A 14,247-nucleotide genomic window follows, 5' to 3' on the forward strand; every position below is an offset into this window, starting at 1 on the left:
AAATAGACAACCCTTAGAATGGGAGAAAATATTCACAAACTAGACATCTGACAAAGGGCTAATAACCAGAATCTATAAAGAACTCAATCAGCAAGAATAAAACAACCCCATTAAAAAGTGGACAAAGACATGAACAGATGTTTTTGAAAAGAAGATAGACAAATGGACAATAAACATCTGAAAAAAATTCTCAATATCACTAATCATCAGGGAAATGCAAATTAAAAGCACAATGAGATATCATCTTACCCTAGTTAGAATGACTTTTATTAAAAAGTACAAAAACAATAGATGCTGGGTGGATGCATAGAGAAAGGAGTGCTTATACACTGTTGGTGGGAATGCAAATTAGTACAACCTACATGGAAAACAGTATGGAGATTCCTCAAAGAACTACAAGTAGATCTACCATTTGATCCAGCAATTCTACTTGTGGGTATCTGCCCAAAAGAAGTTATTTTATCAAAAAGACACTTGCACTCAAATATTTATTAGAGCACAATATACAATTGCAAAGATGTGTAATCAACACAAATGCTCATCAGTTCATTTGTCGAGTAACAAAATGTGCTATATGTATATCATGGAGTACTACTCAGCCATAATAAAGAATGAATTAATGCCTTTTGCAAGAACTGGGATGGAACTGAGGACTATGATCCTAAGTAAAGTATGAAAGAATGAAAAAACAAACACCACATGTACTGGCTCCTAAATTGGAACTAACTGATGAATGAGCACAGATATGCATAGAGGGAAGTAAAATCACTGGAAATCAAGCAGGATGGAGGAGGGAGGTAGGATGGGCAAAAACCCTAGTACAATGAACACTATTTGGGTGACGAACACACTTATATCCGTAACTCAAGCATTACAAAAGTGATCCATGTAACCAAAAACATTTCTGCCTCATTAATAGTTTGAAATTAAGAAAAAGAACAAAGTCATATCATTTGCAACAACAACAAAAAGATGGAATATATATATTATATTTTGCAATGCAAACAAAAATTAGCTTGCATAATTATAATTGCTATTGGTCAAAGGAGGCTCAACTGCAGAAGGAATTACTATAGAAAAGTATCTCAATGGAAAAAGGTTCAATACATAAAAAAGACGATTTTCATCATGTATACATTTCATAAATTATAAACGTTATCAGAATTAGGAACGTATCCACATTTTGTGCTCTGAATCTTACATAATTTATAAAATTAATGAACTTTCTTGAAGTATGAAAAAATACAAAATTATGAATACACAATTCTGTGGAATAGGATTTTTTAATGAAAAAAAGTCACAGCACAATTTTTTAAAAAATTGACAAATATCACACATTTGATCAATAAAATAAGATCTTTATAAATTTTCTTTTTATAAAATCATTTTTTTGGTATTTTACAATTTATATTTTGAGAGTCTCTTCTTATTAAAGCAATTTTATAAAATTGTTTTTGTAGGCAAAACTTTACATCTGGTATTGTTAGTTGGGATGAGAAATTTATGACTTGGCACAAATTTGTGGTCACTGAAATATTTTTGTTGCAAATATATATCCCAATCATATATATTCTAATAAATTAAATTTTACATTAGTCTCACAAACATGATGTAGCAATTATATTATGTGCTATATTATATATTATTCCATCTTTCTGACAAGGCAGAATTTTAGTTTTGACTAGGTGACAATGAAAACTGAATCCTCCACTTTTAATTTTGCACATCTTACGATGAGAAGAATTTTCCACAGACTATATGTCAAATCTTGGTTCACTTTCACTACTCATTCACTTGTGTTAGGAAGCCAAGTGAGTTTACACATAACAGCTGGAGTTATCAAGCAAATCATTTCTACCTTGGGTACCCATCAATAATAACCTCACTAAATGCTTAATTAACTGATAGCCACAAACTATTACACCCAACCTTTACTTGGTCCTATTTCTCTTCAACAAGATCCTAAAATTTCCTAGTCCACTCTAGTGCCACTCAAAGAGAAAGAAATGTGGAAGAGTAGGGGCTTTAAAAACTAATAATAAAAATAATGGAAAAAGGTAAAAAGGCAGCATTCTTTAAAAATTTTGTACTATAAATATTAATTTGAGTATCCCTATTTGTTAAAGAAATTGAAGCAATAATTAATAATTTCCCAATAAAGAAATAACCATAACCATGTGCTTTAACTGGTGAATCATACAAAATATTTATGTAAGAAATTATACCAATCTACAATGTCTTCCAGAAAATAGAAACAGAGGTAAGCACTTTCTAACTCACTCTATGAGGGTAACATTTCCGCAATATCAAAACCAAATAAAGGTATTAAAAGAAAGAAAACTATGGTCTAGTGTCCTTCATGAACATAGATGCACAAATCCATAAGAGTATTTTGGCACATCAAACCTATCCATTTATAATAAGAACTATCTGCCACAACCAAGTGGAATTATTGCAGCTATGTAAGACTGATTCAAATGCAAAAGTTAATATAATATAATCCATCATATCAAGAGGTGCAGAAAAAATATTTGACAAAAATTAGCACCCATATAAAATTGATAAAAACTCTCAGTGATCTAGGATTAGAGGGAACTTCCTAAAGTTAATAAAGAACATTACCAGAATATTTATAACTAATATCATGCTGAATGTTGGGAAACTAGATTCTTCCCCTCTAAGATTGACAACAGGTATGGGTGTCCCCTCTTGTCAGTCTTTTCAATGTTATAATGAAAGACTTGGCAAATGCAATAAGGAAAGAAAAGGAAAATAAAGAGTATACAGATTGGGAAAGAAGAAATAAAACTGTCTTTATTTATAGAGGTCATAAGTGTTTATGTAGAAAATCCAAAAAACTCAACTTACTTTAAAGCTACAGTAATCAAGACATAGTAATATTGGCAAAAAAAAAAAAAATAGACAAATAGATCAATGGAATAACATAGGGGCCCCAGAGATGCACACATATAAATAGAGTCAACTGATCTTTGACAAAAAATGTAAGACCAATTTAATGGAGAAAAGATAGTTCTTTGAAAGGAACAACTGCACATATAGATGAAAAAAATTAATAAAGACACAGACCTTACTCTGTTCATAATAATTAACTCAAACTGGATTCTAAACCAACTATATACTGCAAACCTATACAACTTCTAAAAAATAGCACACACAGTAGACAATCTAGGTGATCTTCATTTGATAATGAGTTTTTAGATACAACACCAAAAGCACAATCCAAGAAAGAAAAAAAAATGATAATGATATTGGAACACAGTACAATTAAAATTTTCTGATCTGCAGAAGATACTGTTAATGAAATGAAAATATATAGGCTGGAAGGAAATGTTTGCAAAACCTAAATCTAATAATGGACTGTTATCCTAAATATACAAAGAACATCTCTAATTCAACTATAAGAAACTAACAATCCAATTAACAATGCACAGAAAATCAGAACAGACACTTCATTAAAGAAGATATACAGATGGTAAATAAACATATGAAAAGGTGTTCAACACTGTATATTATTACAGAATTGCAAATGAAAACAACAAGCTGCCACTACATATGCTTTAGAATGCCTACAATCCCCAAAACTCACCATACCAAATTCTTTCAAAGGTGCAGAGAAGTAGTAACATTCATTCACTGCTGGTGGGGATGCAAAATGATATAGTCCCTGAGGAAACTTTGGGAATTTCTTACAAAGCTAAACACAATCTTACCGTATGTTCCTGCCATCATACTCCTTAGATATTTGCCAAAATGAGGTAAAAACTTATGTCCACACAAAAACCTGCACTTGAATGTTTATAGAAGCCATATATAATATCGCCCCAAACTGAAAGCAGCCAAAATGTCTTTTAATAAATGATGGAAAAATAAATTGTGGTAAATGTATACGGCAGAATATTATTCAACAATTCTAAGAAATAATCACTCTGCACAAAGATATAGACAATCTTAAATGCATATTGCTAAGTGGAAAAAGCCAGTCTGCAAAGTTAACATGATATATGATCCCAGCTATATGATATTATGGAAAAGGCAAAAGTATGGAGAAAAATATATCAGTGGTTGCTAGGGTATCAGGAAGAGAAGAACAAGGATAAAGAGGTGAAGCACAGAGGATTTGGTTTTTAGGGCTGTGAAACTATGCTATACAATCCTATGGATACATGAGTAAACTATGGACTTTAATAAATTATAATTTATCAATAGTGGTTCATCAATTATAACAAATGTACCACCTAATGCAAGATATTAATATTAGGGTAATTGTATTTGCATGATGTATGGTAGAGAACTTTATAATAGAGAACTGTATGAAAACTTTCTGTACTATCTGCTGAATTTTTCTATAAATCTAAAGATACTCTAAAAATTGAAGTCTATACATCGATTTTTAAAAATTAGAATCACCAGTGCATGTCAACATATTGCTAGGGACTCTCCCAAGTCTTTGAAAAGGGCAGTACAGTGAAGTGGTGTACACATGAAAGATCTTCCATCTCCTCTTACTAAGTTCTCATAGCATTCATGACAATTCCAAAAGATATCATATCATTTTTCTTCCATTTTATATCTGGTGGCTAGCAAGAATTCAGGGAATATATGCCAAAGAGATGACTGGAAGAATAAATGACTAATTAAATGAATAAAAAATTAAATATTAGATCAATTAACTTTTTCTTTTCTTTGTGAAAGTAAGGCTTATCTTCTTGCCATGTATTTGATGACAAAGTTATGCCAATTACTCATAATTCCATACTCATTGCCTTATTTCCCAATGTCCCCCCCTCTATCCTTTTCCTTGTCTAACCTATATACTTTCTTGGTTTTTATTCTCACCTCAAATATCAGCTATTTTACAAATATCTACTGCCTGGTGTTTCCACAGTATGTTTTCATTTCTCCAAGTACTACTGAATCTTTTTAGAATTATTTTATACTTTTTTAGTGACTCTTTCTCCTTCAGAAGTGAGCTAATCAAGTCTAATACAATGCCTTATTTATTATGATATACCTAACTATTTTCATGGTGCTTGATAGAGTTCTAAATCAATTATTGGTACTGTGAATAAACTAATGAATGCTGCTCCTTTTGCTTGAATTATGTTATAGAAAATCTCTGCTTACCCACCTTAGTAAAAGTAGTCAATTGCAAAAAATCTTAAGACAGTAGGCAGAATTTATAGTGAAATAAACAAGACAAAATTGCCAGAAGGCAAAATTGTGTTATTGAATGTGCATGGACTTTATATTAAAAAATATCCCATTCTGGTTGCACATTTATATACTTTATGACCTTGGAAAGTGCATATAATCACTCTTGTTTTCTCCATAAATGAGAATATTATCTTCTTTCAATGGTTGTTGTGAGATTGAGTAACCAAATGTGAAATAATTTAACAATGCTTGACACATAGGAAGTATTCAAAAGATATTATGTGAAATCCCTTTAATTTTAAAGGAAGAGTTGGAACCCTGAGGTCTAATCTCTGCTCTGCCATTTACAAGTGGATTGACCTTAAATGAGTTATATAAAATGTCAGATTTTAAGTTTTTATCTACAAAAGAATCATGATGGCTTTATATGTGTGTTATGGGGATTAAAGTATACAGCATATATAAAGTTCCTAGAATTCCTGTCATATATAATAGCTCAACAAAGTGTTAATTAGTTTAATTTAAAAAGATGTTAACAACAACAACAAACTTGTTAGGCTGTGGCCCTAATGATAGAACAGTTGAGTCATAACAAGTACCGCTAACCTTAAAGTGTGGCGCTAAACTAGCTGATCAGGATGCTCTGGACTTTGTAGAGGTTGTTTGGCCATCAATAGTCTGTAAGTGCTGAGGTTAAGGATGCTGAGAGGCAAAGGATTTCATTGCAGAGATTTTTAGTGTACTTACTACTCACCAGTCCTTGAGGAGGAAAAAACTGGAATGGGTCTCTAATACCACACTAACTTGTTAGGGGAGAAGCACTCAAATAAATGGTTTGAAGAGGCTGACATTCGTGGCCCTGGAGATTGATGAACACAGAAAATCCATGCCTGACCCAAACATTTAAAGATAGTTTCCCCTTCCTATAGGCAGAGTAAAGAGGAGGCTTCATTAGGAGTCCACTATGCTTTCACTGATAGGTGGACAAAGCTTTGTGTCTTGCAACAGTAAGTGTACACTGGGGGGAGGGAGGAGATGGACTCAAGCCAAGAGGGCAGCCTAAAGATAGGATGTACCCATCCCCCCGGCCCCCCGTCAGAGTGGACCACAATAACCATGAGGACTAAGGGTCAAGGTCACAAAGTGCTCAGCAGAATCATTACTAGAAACCAAACAGTGATGTCAAGGATTATCTTTGCAGGGATTCTCCAAGAGGTCTATTTAAGTGTCAGCATTGGCTTCCCAGTTCATAAGGAAACCAATCCCATTAGTTTGTGACCATTTCTTTTAAGTCTCTTGCTACCTCCACCAGGGTAACAAAATTAGACAGGCTTAAGTTGGATGAGAGTTTAATATATTCAATACACTGGACTGAACTGGATTTCCTACTTTAGATTGCTATTGACTTGTTAAAAGCCAACACATATAGAACATTCATGAAATTGTTTTAAGTAATTTGATAAAGCTAAGGGGGGCTGTTTTAATTTTTATATAGAAGTATAAAAAGAACAAATTGATAAAACATAAATAATAAAATTGATTATTAAATTCAAATAGTGTAATAACATCCATTTTGTTTAGTGAAGCAGTTATTTGTGCTAGTGATTATCATGGCTGTTTTAAAAGATGCATAACACAATGAATGTATCTTTCAAATTATAGTTTTAAAAAGAGAGTATGCATCAAGCCAGCACATACGCTGAATTATGAATGTCTCAATGGACTTCTGTACTTTTTTCCCTAGAAATCATCAGTGTTTTAACAAAAGTTGGGTGAGTTATGCAGTTGAAATCATAAACCGTATGCCAATAAAGATAGAAGCAATCAATTCATGACTGATGAAATTGGTACCAAGAAAGTTGTCATTACCTCACAGTCTTGATGTTATAGCCACATATTGGGGTAACAGAAAGAAAAATTAACATAAAAATGGAGAGAGAGGGGTAGAGAATATAAGTTTAGGTGGATTGGACAAAAGTTCAAACTCTGGATAACATAAAATCTAAACGGTTTTAGAACCTCAATCATTTACATCTCCTTTACATCTTATTTTCTTGCGTGTGGCCACATATCTTTAGTTTTCTCAAAGATTTATTTGTTCCTTGACAAATATATATATATATATATATATATATATATATGTAGTATGTGATATTTGGGTTTAAACTTTTGTTTTTGTTATAAAGGAAATTATCCATTCCAGTGAGGGTAACTGACATGTGGATATATTTTGGGGGGGGGTGTCTTTGCATAGCATAGAATTAACCAAACAGCATCTGGTGCTGGTGGTTATTTAGAAAAGTTCATCTGCTCCATAGGAAAAGAGGCACTCATTTTAAAACATGAGTCATGTAGCTATTCCTATTCCTTTTATTTCCTTTTACAATCCAAAACACTGCTGGGATATGTCTCGGGAAAAGAATTATCATTGCTTATAATTAGCCATTTAATATACTGACTCATAGGAAGTTTTTGGACATCCAAGGCATCAATGAGTCAATTATATTTACAATCTTTATAACTGCTACGGAAACAGTGCTGCTGAGAGTCATTGCTCTTGATTAATAGCAAAGTATATTTTTTAGAAGGAAAAGCCTACATTTATCTTTGATTTCTAACTACATGCACATATGCCAGTTGCCACAGAGAGTTTATTCTGCTGGACATTTGAGACATGTGGGCTGCATTTTTACAGCTGCTCCAGACAGAAAATCTTTTCAGTGTCTATATATTCTACATAGCTAGGCAACAAAGAGGACAATTTACAATTGGCAACCCTTCTAAACCTTCCTGTTTTATTTGTGCCTTAATAAAATGATTTATCTGAGTGGAATCTATAGTACCAGGAATTTCAATTCCCATAAATTAAGACTTTCAGAATGCAATCATTTTTATTCTGATTCCAAGTTCCACATTTTCTGTACCCATAATTTGCCAAAATAAATTTTAGAAAAAATGTGTGACTCTCTACCATATTGTCTACATCCCCCAAACTGACACCACTTGGCTAATATTACATCATTCAATTCTCATTCATATTGAAATGCTTTATTACTGACTTTGTAATAGCAAATGAGGCTTGCAGAAAACTCCATCCAGAGAGTCATGTTCTTATGTAAATGTGATAATTGCCCCCATTTGACTACTGATTCATTTGGCCTTCATATGGATAATTAAGAACCATAGACCTGTGGTAATCACCTAACCACATGGTATTCTGAACATTTTCAGCATCGTATTTAAAGTATACCAATTAAATTAAACACATTTTTCAAAAGCTTGGTTTAAATCAAAAGGTGCTTATTTTTTATTTACACTTAAAGGTTGAAATCAGCTACTATTTTGTTCCCTTTTCAAGTATTATAATCAGTCATAATGTGATAATAGTGTTAATTAATGACTTAGTTGTGAATCATTTTACTATACTGTGGGTAGAAAGTTCTCCTAGTTGCTTATGTAAAAAATGTGGAATTTCAGATATACATATTCATTTTGACATATTACAAAGAAGCTTTTACTTTATATTACATGTTTGTTTTAGGTGATTGCCCTATGAAAAGGAAAAGATATTTTGTTCATAAAGAATAAGAGATTCAAATAGTTCAATTGAGTGGGCAATATTATTTTTAAAGAGATTCTATTGGATTAGTTGGTTGACTTTAGTAATGTTTTCATTTTTGTTGGAATAATTCAACATAACTTAAAGTTGAATTTTATTAATGTTTTGCATTTTCAGGAAACAATATTTACAGACTTCAGCATTTGGCTCTACCCACAAATTAATAATATTACATTTTCCCTAAAAACATTAATCTTTATTATAGGAAGGGAAATGGGGCAGAGGGAAAAATGATGAATTTATAAACATTATTCAAACTCTTAACTTCCTTGCCAAAAAAATTCTGATTAGTTTTTCCTTTTCAAATTTGTAGAGCCCAACAATGAGCTCAGGAAAGATGATTTCTTTCAACAATTCGGAAGATAGACTCTGATGGGTCTCATTCATTTGTGGTAATTCCACTCCTAGTTATTTGTTATTAGATTACAGTTAGGAAAATGACCAAATTCTGGCCACTGACATATCATAAGACATCTGATATGGCGCTTGTGGGAAAGTTTATATACACATATTTGAGTAAAAGCAAAGAAACTCAAAAATAAGACCACTTAATTCTTTCAGGCTTATGACTGCTGTCACATGAAGACTCACAACTGCAGCAAATCTACTGAAACACTGATGTTAACCCAGGACATCACAGGAATTCAGATTTTTCCCTTGTTGAGATACTTAATCAAGGACTCTGGAATTGCCTCCCTCCAGAGTTATTATTCAGTGATATAATCAACAACCTTAATGATTAACACATTTCTAGCTGAATATTGAGTTTCTTAGAGGAAAAAAAAAAGTGATAAATAAAATATAAGAGATATGGAAACACTGGACATGGTCTCTGGTTTATATAGAGATTCTCCTGGTTATGCCTTTGCCCCTTAGACAGAACTGTGTTTATTTGATTGATATATTTTGGGAAAAATAACTGTAAATGATCAATTTAGCTGCATCTTTTTCCTCTTGGGAGCAAGAAGCCAGAAGCCACAGAAAGTATCTGCCGGGAGTGGTGCCTTATGCCTGTAATCCTAGCACTCTAGGAGGCCAAAGTGAGAGAATTGTTTGAGCTCCAGAGTTCCAGACCAGCCTGAGCAAGAGTGAGACCCCATCTCTACTAAAAAAATAGAAATAAATTAGCTGGACAACAACATATATATATATATATATGCATACATATATATAATATATATAAAAAATATATATATATGTATATATATATATATTAGCTGGGCGTGGTGGCACATGCTTGTAGTCCCAGCTACTCGGGAGGCTGAGGCAAGAGAATTGCTTGAGCCCAGGAGTTTGAGGTTGCTGATGCCACAGGACTCTAGCCTGGGCAACATAGTGAGACTCTATCTCAAAAAAAAAAAAAAAAAAAGAAGAAGAAGAAGAAGAAAAAGAAAGTATATATCACTATTGATCCTAGGACTGTGTAGGTGACCCTGCCTAATCCTGGGTTTCAGGATCAGGAAGTGCTTTTAGGCTTTTATCCTCCAATCATGCTCCATCAGTAATAAACTAGATATTTTGGCCTCTATCTACCCCTCCTTTTTTAAATCTCTTTAATTCAGATTCATAAGAAGTGGCTACTCATCATTATTTTAGCAGTAAATAATTGTATGACTTTGACTGTGAAAGCCCACAGTTTTTCTGTCTTGAATACCATCCCCCTCTCTTAATTATAACCTACATTTTGCTGCAACTGTGTCCTGCATAGAGTATTTTAATATTACCTGCTATACTTTAATGGAATTTTGTGTTAATGAAATGTAAGGCCCTTAAGGATATGGATCACATACTATTTGATTTTGTATTTCCAACATCTGTCACATTTTTTAACCTAGAATATATATTCAAGCAACAGTTCTTAAATTAATGCTTAAAATTTTCACCTTTATTAATATATTATACTGATCAATAAAAATAAGATGCCAGTATCTATTCTATTTATTGTTAGCACTACATTTGCAATCATATATCAAGGTTAAAAGGAACAATGAGGACAAAAATAGGCACCATAATTTGGGATAAAATTTCTAAGAAAGGGATTGTATGTATACATACATATATATATATGTATATATATATTCTCCATTGGTCATTTCTATGATACTTTTTATTCTTAAATAGAATGTCAAATGTTAGGTAGGATATATTAAGCTAGAGAAAGGATCACAGAGAAAGAACAAAATAAGGCTGTCATTAGTTCAATGAGGCTGTCAAATCTAAGTCATTAGTCCTAAAGATTACATACAATAGAAACCTCATTTTATTTTTAATTCTGAGATTTACCATATCACAAAAATTCTGATAGGAATGCTTAGGGTAGGCTGATGGATCTCAGTATGTCCACGGTTCCATGGTGATTATGATGTGCACCAAGGCTCTATCTACCACTCCTCCTGCCAAATGAATGCTCACCTTTTTATATTGGAACATGTCAGATAAACAGAGAATGACAGAACTTTAAATCCCAGTAAAGGCCAATTACATTTAAAATATGTCATCCATTAGAACCACCAGTGTTGGCAGATGGGATAATTTAAATTTAAAAAGAAAAAAACAAAACTTGATTAGTTCTTTTCCATAGTCACAATTCCCATTTATCTAACAAAGCTGCTGTGAGGATCCCATGAGAGAATTTGATAGTATTTTTTAAAATTCTGAAGTGTTATTGCTACTTTTTTACAATTTCAAAATAATGTTTCCAGTCTGATTTTATTTTTTCAATGCCCCTCCCCACCATTGTAGCATAGAGCTCAAAGCTATAAAATTTTTTTGTCAGAAGGCCTCAGCTTACTGGAACCTCTATCCTTTCCAGATCGAGGACTACAGACAGTGACTTTACCTCTATGAGCCTCAGTTTTCTTATCTATACAACTATGAAACCTATCTACAGGACTGATGTCAGTATGAGATGATGTAACACATTTAAATGACTTAACTGTCTCTGGTACAAAATAATAAATGTGTTTAATTAGTGGAGAATATTAACAAAAATGTCAATAATGATGATGAATTCTCCCTTGTACATGTTTTAAAATATTCCTGCCCCACTTTACCTATACAAACTCATCTCTTAAAAATTCTCAAGAGAAATCTTAAATTTTATCCTGTTAACTTTCCTCATCAATCTTCTTGATGGCCACGTTTTTTAAGCTGATTTCTTAGCCACTTCATAAAATTAACAACCAGTTAATTTCAAGTATATTGTTTATTGTATATTGTTATAGTAACTATCTGCTAAATATTTTGTTTTTTCATTTATTATTTTATTCATTTATTAAATATTTATTGAATACCTATTACATACCAGCCTTTTGGTGATAAGCACTAGAAATAAAATAGTAAACAGGTGTTGTTTACAGTAAACATGTGTTTCTTCCACATTCAACTTAATGTGGGAGAAAAAAATAATCATATAAAACTGCAAAGACAGAAAGAGGCAGGGTGAAGGAGTGTGGAACACTGCCACATGTGTGGGTAGATGGGAGGGTTCCAATATAAGTGGTCTATGTGGTGTGCAGGTTCCGATATGGTTGTCAGAAATAGGTATTCAGAGAGCTGATTGTAGAGAGAGAGTCAGCTATAAAGGAAATAATGCTTCTAGTGAAAGGAAAAGCACACAAAGTTTCAAGATCAATTTGCGATTGAATGGATGAAAGAAATAGAAGAAGAGCAGTGTGGTTAAGCAGTATTAGGGCTGTGGAAATACTTTTTAAGTATTGCAGAGACCAGTTTGGAGGGTGATGCATTAGTCCACATGAGAGATGGAGATGGAGAAGGTACCAAAATCGCCAATGTAATGAGTATGTCTCGTGTTCTGATCTCTAAAACTCTGAATTTTTCCAATAAAAAAAATCTGTAATAATGGTGGTCCAAAAATCACATTCTATATTGAAAACATTCCATAATGAATTTACACTTGCAGGTTGCTAAGGACCAAATGTTTGTGTTCTCCACAAATACCTATGTTGAAGCCCCTTCTCAGTGGAACCATATTTGGAGATAAGGCCTTTATGAAGGTAATTAGGTTTAATGAAGTCATAAGGGTTCAGACCTAATCCAATGGGATTGGTGTTTTTATAAAATAATAATAATAGTAATAATGAGGACATGGGATTGGGGCTCCCTCTCTCTTGGTATGCACAAAGAATAAAGGCCATGTGAGAACACAGCCACAAGGCAGTCAGTCATCTACCAGCCAGGAAGATGACCCTCATCAGAACTGGACCATCCTGGCACTTTGATCTAAGGCTTTCAACCTCCAGAACTCTGAGAACATAAATGTCTGTTGCTTAAATTACTCAGTCCATGGTATTTTGTTATTGGTAGCCTGAATGGATTAAAGTCATCAAAGCATCTGGTTGTTGCACATACCTAGGCAGAGTCCATAGACTACTCTGCATACATAGTTCTACTGTCCTTCCCACTGGAATCAGTCTCATGCCTATGATCTTTAAGTATATTGTTTATTAAAGCTACAGTCTTTCTTACATCAATAAAATATGCAAATATCTTCTAAGAACCTGCCAAAAGTAGTGAAGAAAGTAGGTGAGCCAAAGAGTCATAGGAAGTCTCAAACATTAGAAGCAAGCTGAACAGGATACGACACACTGATAGAGGTTGAGGTTAATAGCCTAAGCTTGAGAGTGCACATATCACAACATACCATGAATACAATGCTTTCTTGTATTCAAAACTAAATAAAAATTGTTAAATATTTATTATGTAATAATGTATATTTAGATATTTTGGCATGTTTTACTGATATTAAGGCAAAATCTGTTGGGGTTTTTTGATGGGTTGGCATTGCATTATTTACCTCCTTTAACATGATTTAATGGAATATAAACCCACACTATCCACATTGTAACTATTCAACTCCTTCACAAGGGTATTTTTGACATATAATTAGGGAAGTCTGTGTTTTGCAAATAGAATATCAAAGAAATTCTGATGGAATATATGAGGAGTTACCAAAGAGAGAAATTAAGAAAGACTATTGGAATTTCCTTTTTTATGTGTTTAATTTTGTATTTCGATTGAACAAATCAATATTGGTTCTGTCTTCTGAAATTGAGATTTCTAGGAAAGAAATAATTTAGATGGTTGAATATCATTTCATTGTGCATCATATATAATATGCATTTCTCTTCTTCCCCATTGCCACTACCATTATTTAGGAATCTTATATTAATATATCTTATAGCTATATGCTACCTTAGTCATAAATTCAGATGGTTTAAGACTCTAATTTTCAATTTTCATAATATGACTTTTTTGTCAGAGAGGTACTTGAATTCTAGGATTAAAGTTTAATAGTTCTGTGAATTGAGAAAGCCATTTAACCCCCATTGAAATTTAATTTCTTTCCATGAGGTGCAATTAATAATAACTACCTTGCAGAGATATTAGACAAGAATGTATATAAAAGCACCAATTCTAATATGTGCCATATA

At 32.8% G+C, this 14,247-nt stretch overlaps 1 long non-coding RNA gene across 2 annotated transcripts in view; it reads left to right on the forward strand.

Annotated features, from left to right (window-relative positions):
- Positions 1 to 14,247, forward strand: part of LOC105856619 (uncharacterized) — a 104,193-nt gene that overhangs the window by 64,024 nt on the left and 25,922 nt on the right. The window contains exon 3 of one of the 2 annotated variants that reach the window (XR_012921753.1): positions 9,356 to 9,883. The exons of the other annotated variant lie outside the window; for it this stretch is intronic. This is a non-coding gene — a long non-coding RNA (uncharacterized LOC105856619). Of the gene's footprint in view, positions 1 to 9,355; positions 9,884 to 14,247 lie in introns of those variants that run through there. 2 annotated transcript variants of the gene reach the window in all.

This window comes from Microcebus murinus, chromosome 11 (genome assembly GCF_040939455.1).
Source record: "Microcebus murinus isolate Inina chromosome 11, M.murinus_Inina_mat1.0, whole genome shotgun sequence".
Lineage (NCBI taxonomy): Eukaryota > Metazoa > Chordata > Mammalia > Primates > Cheirogaleidae > Microcebus > Microcebus murinus.